The 13,344-nt window shown below is 37.6% G+C and overlaps 1 protein-coding gene across 5 annotated transcripts in view; it reads right to left on the bottom strand.

Annotated features, from left to right (window-relative positions):
* STK38L (serine/threonine kinase 38 like) overlaps nt 1–13,344 on the bottom strand; it is a 105,864-nt gene that overhangs the window by 31,982 nt on the left and 60,538 nt on the right. For 3 of the 5 annotated variants that reach the window (XM_050746720.1, XM_050746717.1, XM_050746719.1), the window contains one exon: nt 10,268–10,371. The exons of the other annotated variants lie outside the window; for them this stretch is intronic. The gene's annotated coding sequence lies outside the window, so the exon portion shown is untranslated. The remainder of the gene's footprint in view (nt 1–10,267; nt 10,372–13,344) is intronic. 5 annotated transcript variants of the gene reach the window in all.

The raw sequence follows: 13,344 nt of genomic DNA, 5'->3' as shown, positions 1-13,344 counted from the left end.
ATAAATATTTATGAACCTGAGGTCTTCAAAAAAGAAGGTAAACAGAAGATGTGGTTTCTTCCATCACAAAAAGGTGTAATGAGTTTTACTCTAAAATCAGAAGTGGATGTCAAGTAATGAAATACTACTTTTAGACACTATATAATTTATCATGATTACGATGTTCTTTCCATTGCAGTTATACATACGTGTATGCCTTGTTTAAAAACCAAATAAGAGCAAAATCTCCATCTATTTATCTTTGTAATGAAAGCATCATAGTACCTGGCAAAGTGCTGAGCACACAGTAGGCAGTCTGTAAGTGATGGTAACTCAACTCTAATGTTATAGATTTTAAATTATATGTGTGTTTCATATATAATAATTTCATTTGGGTTAAGAAATACAGAATCATTTGGTATTCTATTAGTCTTCAGAAATAAATGTTACTTAAGAAATACATTTGCAGAAAAAACAAAAATTCCACCCTTACTCATGATTATACAGTATCTTTGCAAAGATTAGTTTTAAAAACAAGAAAAATTTATTTCCTTCTTACCAGACACAGACTTCTAAAAATTTAAATTATACAAAACTAAGACGTGATCAAATTATTACAAAGAATGGTCTAGATGACTGGCACTTATTGTATTGCAAATGTATTCCTTTAATGGATTTAACACTGTTCTTTTTGTTTTATTAAAGCCCTTGCTTTGGCCAGAAAAAGAACAGGATACAATTTGCAAGTCTAGAATTCCTGGACTGATAAAAACAACACAAGGTGCCCTTGAATTTCCTGTTCACTTGTGTTTTCTCCAGACTGCTCTATTCATTAAGGGAGACACTACCAATAGTTAAGTCCAACATTCTTTAGTTTATCAAGCCTGGGGGAAAGGAGATAACAAATCTGGCACTCAGGCCATTTATAAATAGATGTGGTATCTCCAACCATTTACCATCAAACTTCTAAAGGAAGAAAATAGAACTGCTTTACCTGGCTGTAAAACAAATTATTTAACTGGTGATTTCACCTTAGTTTTCACATAATGCATTTCAGAGGGAGTATCCTTAATGCTACTATAGTGCCCTGTAGTATAAAAATTCTCCTAAATTCACTCGTTGCAATCATAATGCCCTAGGCTACAATTAAGTCCTTAGATTGGACACTGTATAAACTGAGTCCCTAATGAAAGGGCAGCCACAGCTTCTTTCCTCTCTGAGGCACAGTCTAAAAAGCAAGAAATTCATAGTCAGGTGAAGGTTCAAATCCCAGCATTAACTTTTACTAATTGTATTATTTTCAACCAACATTTATTGCAGATATATACTATGACGCCTGTATGAAGTGCTGAGAACAAGAAGACTGATAAAACACAGTTCCAGCCCTTAGGGAGTTCATGATCTTATGGAGACACAAAGTAGGGAGAAATCAGTGCTTCAAGACGAAGGGTAATCAAAGGTTTAATAGAGGAGGTGATGCCTGAACTGAACCTTGGAGGGGAAGGGGCTATAGTAGGAGTTCACCAGTCAGGTGTACTCAGAGGAGGAAGAGCTGTAAGGCATGAAATAGACTGACACACTTAAACATACAGATAGACTGAGTATATTTGGTTGAATGGCAGAAGACGAAGGTAGAAATAAAGACCTTTTCTGTCATGTTAAAAACTTATCCTGAGCATAAATGGGAATCACTCAAGGCTTTTAATTTAGTGAAAACCTTACAGCCATTACAGAACATTTGTTGAGTGTTTACCCAAGTACCAATAATTCTTCTAAGAATATTACATTCTTAGAAGCATTTAATTCTCGCAACCAGCCCTCAAATCCTATCTGATTTGCACTTCGGATAGATTATGCTGGTACAGGGAAGATGGCCAAAAGGCTGGAAGTCCAGATCAGACTAGAGGAAGTAAATCTGCTCAGGAGGCCTTAATAATGAATAGTCAGGGATTACAACCTGGTAGCCTGCAGACTTACTTTGTAAGGCCTGTACTACAATCTAGAAAGTAGAAGGTTAGAAGGTTTCACATGAAAATCCAGGTTTCTGGTTTCTCCTGAAAAGTCTGATCTGTCCACAATGAGCTCTCTTTCCTGCCTGCAAAGAGACAGCTGGAGCAGAGCTGCAGCCGGCCCCTTACAATACAACATCCTACCCGTCCACCAACTCTCCATGCCCGCGTGTCCAGACTCATTCACTTTTTATTACCCACATTTTATTACCCACCTGCTTCCTTTACAGCACATTTGAGATTACCAAATAGTGAGGGCCTAATTAAGATAGTAGCAGAAGTGATGAAGAGAAGCCTCAGTCAGCTGGAAAGACTAAAATCTCTAATTATCTCTAAGTTTCAGATTTGGATGACTGGGTAAATGATGTAAGGACAGAAAGGACATCAGTAAGGACAGAAACTATAAGAAAAGCTAGTTTAAGGCTAGTTTAAGAAAGTTAGTTTGGCAGGGCGCGGTGGCTCAAGCCTGTAATCCTAGCACTTTGGGAGGCCGAGGCAGGTGGATCACGAGGTCAGGAGATCGAGACCATCCTGGCTAACATGGTGAAACCCCATCTCTACTAAAAATACAAAAAACTAGCCGGGCGAGGTGGCGGGCGCCTGTAGTCCCAGCTACTCGGAGGCTGAGGCGGGAGAATGGCGTGAACCCGGGAGGCGGAGCTTGCAGTGAGCCGAGATCGCGCCACTGCACTCCAGCCTGGGCGACAGAGCGAGACTTCGTCTCAAAAAAAAAAAAAAAAGTTAGTTTAAGGCTGATCCTGTCTCAGGATCCACATTTCTAAAGTGGAGATCATAAATGCCAGCCTTATAGGGTTGATATGACACTTTGATGGTGGCAGAGCTCAGGATGAAAGGCCAGATTGCCTGGATCTGAATTTTGGTCCAGCCATTCAGTAGCTCTGTGACTTTAGGCAAATTAAACTTTAAATTTTCTGTGTGTCAGTTTCCTGTTAAATAAATATAATAATAGCCAACTTGTGTGCATGCTTATTACGGTAATATAAGACTTAAAAGAACTCTAAAAGTACTTGTAAAAGGACTGAGATATGTCATGTGTTTGATAAACCAATAAAAAAGAGGAAAATATTTTTAAAGTATCTCCTGGCACATATTAATGCTCAAAAATTATTATTTTCTTCCCTTCCCTGCTCAATCTTCCTGCTCATCCCTCCTGCCTTGGGCTGCTGCCATTGTAAGTTAGTTTGTAAATTTAATCTCTAATAGATATTCCCTCTCTCTTCTGATCTTAGCCTACTTCTTTGACAAATTAGATTGCTTTTAATGGAGAGGGGAGAGAAATGTATCAAAAAGAAATATTTAAAGTAAAAAAAGAACTCTTGTTAGAAGCCTTACTAGAAGTTAGTAGTGACTTAGGGTAGAACTAGAGGTAGAAGTGTTCCAGGGAAGAGCTAACGCTTTCTCTCACAAAAGAGTGATTCTCATGAGGCAACACACACCAATTGATTAATAATCTCTTTACTGTGTCTGCTGTTAATAGCTTTTGTTTTTATTTAACGTGGCCGTTTCCATGTGGCATATGCCCTGATCATTAGACTAGAGGAACGCATTTCATAAACAGACACACTTGTCTTTGCTCCTTCTGTGAATCAGAAGGTTGGTGATGATGGCACAGTGGTGCTGAACTCAACATTAGCATTCTTATTTTCAAAATTGTTTTAGAAATATACAGTTTTCCTATGCACAAAAATATGGTTCAGTGGTTGAGTACCTGAAAGCTTATTTGGCTATAGTAATGTTGTTCATGGCAGAATACCTGAGTTTATTGGTCCAAATAATTACTAAAAATTCCTCTGAACTTTTTTTTTTTTAACTTGCAATGAGAAGGGAAAGTGTTTGTAAACCAAATGTAAACAATTAAACTACAACGTAAATTTACCAAAGCAGCAATTTTATTTAAAATTCTATTTACCGATCTTAATGTTTAACGTATCACCCGGTCTTTCTCAAAAACATTAAGAAGCAGTCTATTCTTGTAATATTTACAAAATGTAATTGTTCTATTGCTATATGCCTATCTAGTAGTGCATTAGATTTTGTCTGCAAGAAAATGTTCAGCTGAATCAAGTCATAGTTAACTTTAAAAAATTACCTCAGCAGAAATGCCATATAACTTCAAATATTTATAATCTAGCACCACAATGGGGAAAAAAAATCAATGCCAACTTTTAGATAGTCGGGGCATCCCTAAAAGAATTTTAAATCAGTTTCTATTACTGGCACACACATGAGCACATACAGAAAAGTACTTACCTTGATTGACATAAAAGAGAGAAAAAAAAGCTACAATTTGCAAGAAGGGGGAGTAAATGGCAGGGGGGAGGGAGATGACGGGTAATGAAGGTGAGGGGGGACCAGAGTGAGTATGTCAACATTATATGTAAAGGAGGAAATATTCAGAGGTAAGACAAAATGAAAACAACTGGGAAAAAACAAAATTATAAATATATATATATAATGATATATATTTATGTTATTCATATTTCATTATAAAAAATGTAGAGGGAGGGCCGGGCGCGGTGGCTCAAGCCTGTAATCCCAGCACTTTGGGAGGCCGAGACGGGCGGATCACAAGGTCAGGAGATCGAGACCATCCTGGCTAACACCGTGAAACCCCGTCTCTACTAAAAAATACAAAAAACTAGCCGGGCGAGGTGGCGGGCGCCTGTAGTCCCAGCTACTCGGGAGGCTGAGGCAGGAGAATGGCGTGAACCCGGGAGGCGGAGCTTGCAGTGAGCTGAGATCCGGCCACAGCACTCCAGCCTGGGCGACAGAGCGAGACTCCGTCTCAAAAAAATAAATAAGTAAATAAAATGTAGAGGGAAATTTATAGAATTTATAAAGATGAGAATTAAGTAGCCTAGGGAAACTTTTGGAGAGCATGAGAGCATGCTGTGGGGACAGACAGATATTACAGTGATCTAGAGAATCTGGGGCCAGCAGGTTTAAACTATGGCTCTAAATTGTGGGTTTGGATGAGTGAGATGATAGCTAGTACACCCAGAAGGATCTATCCTTCCCTTTGCCTTGGCAGCTGAGCCATGCGTCCATCTATCAATACATCCAGTAACCCAATATCATGAGTTTTCTTCTATATTTTTCACTTTTGTTATAAAGAATATGGGTCAGTAAAAAGTAAGATGAATGATTTTTTTAAATAGGGGAATTTAAAGTTTAAAATAAATGTATGCTTTAAAATGTTAATTTTAAAGACATAAATTTAGAAATGGAAAAATAATCCTGTTCACAAAAGTAGCAAGGAGGAGGAGATGGAGTACAACATTCATAAAATATGTAAGAATAATCTTGGCTGCACGCAGTGGCTCATGTCTGTAAGCCTACCACTTTGGGAGGCTGAGGTAGGTGGTTCACTTGAGGTCAGGAGTTCGAGACCAGCCTGGTCAACATGGCGAAACCTCATCTCTACTAAAAATACAGAAAAATTAGCTGGGCATGGTGGTGCACACCTGTAGTCCCAGCTACTCGGGAGGCTGAGGCACAAGAATCACTTGAACCCAGGAGGCAGAGGTTGCAGTGAGCCAAGATCACGCCACTACGCTCCTGCCTGGGTGACAGAGTGAGACTCTGTCTCAAACAAAACAAAACCAAACTTTGATTTTAAAAAGTCTTGGCTTCTTTTTTTTTTTTTTTTTTTTTTTTTGAGACGGAGTCTCGCTGTGTCTCCCAGGCTGGAGTGCAGTGGCGTGATCTCGGCTCACTGCAAGCTCCGCCTCCCGGGTTCACACCATTCTCCTGCCTCAGCCTCCCAAGTAGCTGAGACTACAGGCGCCCGCCACCATGCCCGGCTAGTTTTTTGTATTTTTTTTAGTAGAGACGGGGTTTCACCATGTTAGCCAGGATAGTCTCGATCTCCGGACCTCGTGATCCACCCGCCTCGGCCTCCCAAAGTGCTGGGATTACAGGCTTGAGCCACCGCGCCCGGCCAAAAAGTCTTGGCTTCTAATGAGGCAACGTAATCATAGATTATGGGAAGAGGAGAAGAGAAGACATTCAATTAATAGTATTGGAACAACTGGGTATCCATTTGGGGAAAAAAATCAAGTCAGGCATTCATTTCATTCCAGAATGCAAAATAAATTGCAAATGGTTCAAAAGGACAAACATAAAAATTAAAGGAAAGAATGAAGGAAGGAGGGGAAAAAATTAAAGTTTAAAAAATTGAACTTCAAAAAAATTAGAGGAAAACATAGATTACTGGACCTTCAGAAGGAATGAGCTTTCTTAAAAGGAAATCATCACAATGAAAACTTGTGCTACATTTCATTCTACAAAAATTTATAATATACATATGTACATACTGCGTATCAAACACGATTTAAAAAATAATTTGGAGAAAAACACTGTAAAATAACAATGTCAGTTATAAGTATATCTAAAAGCGCCCAGATGCAGTGGCTCACGCCTCTAATCCCAGCACTCTGAGAGGCTGAGACAAGTGGATCTCTTGAGGTCAGGAGTTTGAGACCAGCCTGGGCAACATGGCAAAACACTGTCTCTACTAAAAATGCAAAACAAAAATTAGCCAGGTGTGATGGCATGCGTCCGTAGTCCCAGCTACTCGGGAGGCTGAGGCAGGAGAATCGCTTGAGTCTGGGAGGCGGAGGTTGCAATGAGCAAAGATATAGCACGCACTACTGCACTCCAGCCTGGGAGACAGAGTGAGAGTCCATCTCAGAAACAAACAAACAAACAAACAAACAAAAAACAAAGTATATCTAAAAGCATATATTTAAAATACATATATATTTATCAAGTAAGCTCATAGCTTTTTTTGATATTAAAGTTGTAAGGAGACAATAAAGACCCTAATAAATGGATAAATAACACTGTTTGACAATAAATAGGAATAGTTTAAAACACATGAAAAATGTTCAATTTTACCAGTAAAGCGAAGACAAAGAAACTTTAAAATTATGCAATATGTTCCCTATATGAAAGTAGTCACAATACAAGGGGAAAACACCCCCTTAGTGAGGTCTAGTCTGTTAGGAGGTACCTTTCTGTCCACCCTATGCATTTGTGTTAGCTGGCAGAGATGTGACCCTTTCTAACAGGGAATATGGTAATTTATACCAAGAACCACAGAGATATTTTTTATTTTTTGACATAATTCCAACTTTAGGAGTCTATCCTATGGAAATAACCAAAATTCCTGCAATGATTTTTTTTAAAATGAAAGCATTATTTAAAATAGCAAACAACTTAAACCAAATGTTTAAAATTAAATGAAATGATTGATGGAATGATGATAGTATAAAACACCACAGCACTGAAGAAAATTTTCCCTGCAAATTTTAACATGGAAAATAATGTTAAGTAAATAAGCAAGATACAAAGTTGTATTTTCAAGTACAATGTGAACTCAACTATACAAACACAGGAGAGGAAGTTAAATTGTGACAAACAAACAGTGTGAAATTATGGATGATTTAAATTTTGTCTTTTATCACACTTTGAATTTTCCAAATTTTCAATAATAGGAAAACCACCATTTTATAATCAGAGAGAAAACATTTAAGAGTGAACCTGGGAGAGTGCTGGACGTTTAGGGGCGGGGGGAAAGGGGAATCAAGTTGCACTTTTCAGCACTCAGAGGTGGTTTTTCAGGTACCTCAGTACTCAAATTTTGTTTCCTATAAACCAAACTCTTAGTTCCGGTTTAGTGGAGGATTACAAAGAACAGCAAAAAAAAAAAAAAAAAAAAAAAAGCTGGATGTCATGGAACAAAACTCAAGACAAATGAGAAGAATAATAAAGAGAATTTTGAAGAAGTTTTCCAGTCATATCTTACACGTGGACTTTTAGAGCAACCATTTTTTGGTGGCTTATACCTACCTGGGCATATTTACGTAGGCTCAAACTATCACTGTCTTCTCAAATAGCTTTTCCAGTGGTGACTAGAAAGGCCCATATCAAAACCAAAAAGCAGGACTACACAACTCCTAGCTAAATTATCTTCAAGTCTTATTTAAGGTAAAGGAAGTACTCCTTCAAACTCATACAAATGAGAGAGACAAAATGAATGTTCTAGCTTTAAGGAAGATGCCCACTCCCTTTTACTCTTTCCTTGCCTGTTTTAAGGGAGACAACGCCTGATTCAAAACATCAGTATGCCCAAAATGCATATTTGGAGCTAAAAAGTGAAGGTTTGGTGTGACCAGAGAACAACTGATGAATGGATAAGGCAGGAAAAGGATGAGTGGTGAGAGGCGGGGACACCCTGGCAAAGAGAAGGCGAGAAGCAAGCTTGGGAAGCAGCCCGCACACATAAACCTATACAAAGCTTGGGCAGCTCTGAACACTTGCTTTTCATTTTCTTAAAAGTAAACTTTGAATAGGAATGAGAGAGAGAGAGTGAGGCAGACAGACCAACCAGACACTTGCACACACAATAAACTTGAAAAATAGACTGAGTTTAAGTGAGTATGTAAAATATAAATTTCAAATATAAACTCAAATTTTAATGTTCCCATTCATTCAAAACATTCAAAGCTTCTGCATCACTGAACAGCTTCAGGAGAGAGTTGCAAGCATTTCTCAGTTGTACCAATTCCTTTTTTATTTCTTAATTTTAATTTTTAAATTGCTGTGTTATTTTGTTTGCTGTTCCTTTTCAAATGAAAACCACCCCCTGAAAGAAATCAGACCAATGTTTTAACAACGTAAGAGCCAGAAGCAGCAGTCCCTTGGGGGTACAAAAATTAGATAAGACTAAAATTAAAATATGGTATCACGAAGCTTACAATTTTAAGACCTAAGTAGCTATGAGCTATGTTTGGTTATTTTGAGTCATTTAAACTCTCCCAAGAGACTTTTTTGACCATCACAACTGACCAAAAAAAACTGTTCCCAACTAAAAGCAGACATACCATGTGACTCATCAGACTCAGATATTGTGTTAAACACACAGACCATTTGACTTCCGCAACCATGAGAAAACAGAGAAGGCATCCATCTCATTAAGATACCAGAATACAAAAAACTTTGAGGCAGGAAAGAAATTTTTATGTGGTAATGACCTTTATCATTAATACCTGAACGGCTTACTACCTAAGCAATGAACAGGACCACACTATTTTATTGACTTGTGATCTTTAGAATACAATTCTGGATTATTGGGCAAACAAATCTAGGAGAGGGAAAAAATACCTAAAATGGAATAAAAAGTAAAGTGTAGAGTTGGTTGTCATCAAGGATATCCTGTAATTCAAGTCAGCACACTGGCAAACACTCCCATAAATCAGCTTATAAGTTCAATTCTATTTAGCAACTTTCTAGACTTTACTACAGGTCTAAGATTGCAAATTTAGTTCATCAAGAGGCAAGGCTGGTAAAATCACAAAACTTGAATTCAATTTCAATTACAGAAGGTGGTCACCATTAAGTGATGTACAGACCATCTTATCTGTCATTAAGTGAGAGAGACTATATTATCTAGTCCATCTCCCTCATTTTAAAGAAGTGAAGCCCAAAGACATTTAGCTATTTGGTGGAAAAGCTTGGATTAGACCATGTCACTTAACCTTCAGGGAAAGCTCCCATTCTAGCTGAGAGTCCACAGTGCAGTGACCACTCCAGGACACTGTACTGCCCCTGCAGCAAAGTTGGATGTCAGAACATTAATAGCCAGGGCTGAGTCCTGGATTATGTAGCATCTAATAGCCCTAACATTGATGTCCATATCTAACACTAAGTCACTGCTTCCCATCTTACAATTACTGATCTGTGGATCAAACAACTGGCTTCTGCCTGCCTTCTTTGGATGACCAAAGAATGATAATTTTATCCCAAACTTGCTGGAAACCAAAATATTATGACTAAATGTTTCTTGAAAGCTATTAAGATTTCAATTACAGAAGTTGATCATCATTCAGTGATGTAGATTTAGCCTGGGACTGTACCTCTAAATATGTATTTGACTCTACCTCTAAATATATATTTAGCTGTGCGCCCCAAAGTTAGGGTCTCAAAATCTTATACAGTGTATGAGGTCATGGGAACTCCTTGTTCAGGACCCTTAGCATGAGGGCAACCTAAGTGTACATGTATTCAGATCTCTGGAATATGCTATAGGTAGTAAAGAATAGAGGGGAAAAAAAGATTTCTAAAATATAAAAATGCACTATTTTCTTTCCAAACTGGATATCTTCTGCCCCATATATAAAAATAAAATGTTTCATGTAAAAATATCCTTAAGTATACAAATTGCAAAGTGAAAGTGACCTCACAATCCTACCTACCATAATATCCAGTTTTAACTGTTGAGTGATTACAGTCCCTGGATTTAAATTCTGGCTCTGCCACTTACGAACTGTGAGAACTCTCAGGGTGTCAGCGTTCTTATCTACAAAACAGAGATAACGACAGCATATGAAAATTAATAACTAATGTTTATTGAGTGTTTTATAAAGCATAGGCATTGTTCCAAGCACTTAAAATATATTAACTAATTTTAATCAAGTGACTGATATGTGTGAAAGTCCTTAGAATAGTGCCTAAGACTCAGACAACTGTTGCTATGTCCTTCCAAAACTTTAATGCATAAACACACACACACAGTTTTAACATAAATGGGCTATTAATACAAATAAGTTTTAATACAGCTTTAAAACAAATAAGCCATTGTGTAAACTGCTTTTTTGAAAGGTGTCTACGATCTTATAGACACCTTTCAATATTAATACAAATGGATCTACTTCATCCTTTTTAAGGAGCACATGGTAATAATAGTTGCTAACATATAATGAGTTACTTTGTGCTAGACACTGCGCTTTATGTGTATCATTTCACTTAATCCTCATGATATCCTTAAAAAGCATGTGCCACTCTTCTGATTTATAGAAGAGAAAAGTGAGACTTAGCTGGATTAAGTTACTTACCCAAAATCATACAGCTAGACATGGTGAAGCCAGCTTTTGAACCCTGGCTTCTCTTAAACGAAGCAATCAGGCATATTGTACCTTCTGTTAAGCGCCATAGTTTTAAACTAATGCCCATTAACAGATGTTTAAATGGTTTCTATTTTGGGGGGTATTTTTAGTTATGCTGTAATAAACATCAAGGATCACAGACTATGCACTCTTTCTCTTATTTCCTTATTATATACTTCCAGATGTGCAATTGTTGAGTCAAAGAACATTCACATTTCAAATTCTGATATACATGGCCAGCCTGCTTTCCAGACAGACAGTACCATTAATAGTTGATATAAGAGCACCAACACTAGGCAATGTCCATCTTTTTAAACTTTGTCAGTTTGACAGGTTAAAACAAACAAACAAACAAACAAAAACCTTAGTTTTGCTTATACATTCCCTTTGATTACAATTACTTAAGCCTATTTTTATATATTTTAAGTAACTATTTCTTTTGTAACCTGCATGATTTAAGACTGTTGCCCACTTTTCTATTGAAAAATTCATTATTTAAGAGATTGCAATTATAATTGAACAATGTAACTATCACAGGCCATTTTAAATAGCTGACATCATACCATAATGCCAATATTTAAATAATTTCAACTTATACAACAGAAGAAAAAGAGTGTGCTTTAGCTCTTGCAAGAACTGTATTTATTACACGAGAAGTAGATATTTTCCTATAAATCAATAGGATCAAATCAAAACTACCATCACCCGACTCAAAAGTTGAGAATGTAAGTAGAAACAGTTTTCCAAACTAAGATTTTCTGTTATTCAGATGTGACATTAAGACTTCATTGTTTATTTATTTGGACCAGCATATATCATTTCTTTTTAAAAATTAATGTCAGTTTACTCTGGTGTTCTGTTTTTGGTTTTGAGACAGAGTCTCCCTCTGTCACTCAGGCTGGAGTGCAATGGCGTGATCTTGGCTCACTGCAGCCTCTGCCTCCCAGGTTCAAGCAGTTCTCTGGTATCAGCTTCCCAAGTAGCTGGGATTACAGGCACTCATCACCATGCCCGGCTAATTTTTTGTATTTTTAGTGGAGATGGGGTTCCACCATGTTGGCCAGGCTTGTCTCGAACTCCTGACCTGTGATCCACCAGTCTCGGCCTCTCAAAGTGCTGGGATTACTGGCCTGAGACACCGTGCCTCGCCTCAATTTACTTTTTGACAGAAAACTTCCCAGCTTAGATCATGATTATCTGGAAATCAACTAAGCATTATCCTTATCTCCGTCCTTATCACCACTGTCGTCGTCATGGATACCATTTATAAAACATCTTCTCTGTGCCAGGCAGTACTGTGTACATTATCTTACATCATCTTCACAACAACTCTATGAGGCAGGTACTATTTCTCCATTTTAGAAACGGGAAACCGGGGCTCAGACAGGTTATTTACCAGAGGCCTCTCAACTCAAAAACATCAGAGCAGGGATGTGAACCTTGCTCACACTACAGCTGTTGTAATGACCATGCCTACTTTTTACAACCAGAGTCAGTTAAATGAAGCTAAAGCCAAAAATAAGTCTGTAGCTTCCTAAAGGCAACTCAAGAGAATTACTGGTCTTCTCTTACATGATCACCTTATTTATTCTTAGTAAATCTTAAATGGTTTTATAATTCCTTGTTTTAAAGAAACCTAAAAGGATCAACTCGTCTAACCTTCTAACAAAGACAAGGCTGTGTTGCCATGCCAGATTCAAACTGTCCTTCTTGCCCAAACAGCTCTGTACGCTTTTTAAAGAGTTTTATAATCTGTTGGAAATCTATGCAATTATTTCAGACTATTTAAAATATGTGTTGTCTATACTATGCTATCTTCATTTACTTATCTAAATAGGAAAAAAGTATCAGAATGCTTTCTACATGAACAGCAAGACTAACCAACGTTGAGCCAGAATCCTGGCAAAGATGCCATCACAGGAGTCAGGGTTGAAGTCTAGGTTTACGGTGCATCTAGATGGGTTCCCAGGACGCCTGAAGTAGCCTTAGGAGGCCCAAAAGAAAAAGCTCCGCTGGCACAGTCTCCTAATGGTGACAAAGGACTCCCTCTCAGCTGCTTGGCAGCCTTACAATCAGAGCGTTCTTACATCTAACCTAATATTTCCCACTGAAATTCAAACCTAATTCATTTATTTTTTATTCTCTATAAAAATGAAAAACATTACTAGCAAGTAACTTGCTCAACATCTCACAGAAAATAAAGAAAAGGTAGCTGGAATCAGTACTGATTTTGAGTCTCCTTCATCGCATAGTCAAAAGTTATTTTGCTAAGGGAAGAATTGCTTATCTCCCTCAAGAAAACTGTGAAATTGATTTGAAAACAACATTGCCTTTCTGAAATGTTCATGACTACTATATATCTTAGAATTTAGAAACAGAAACCCTTC

This window comes from Macaca thibetana, chromosome 11 (genome assembly GCF_024542745.1).
Source record: "Macaca thibetana thibetana isolate TM-01 chromosome 11, ASM2454274v1, whole genome shotgun sequence".
NCBI classification, from domain to species: Eukaryota; Metazoa; Chordata; class Mammalia; order Primates; family Cercopithecidae; genus Macaca; species Macaca thibetana.
Note: the sequence above shows the minus strand (reverse complement) of the source record. Positions and strands in the feature narration are given on the sequence as shown.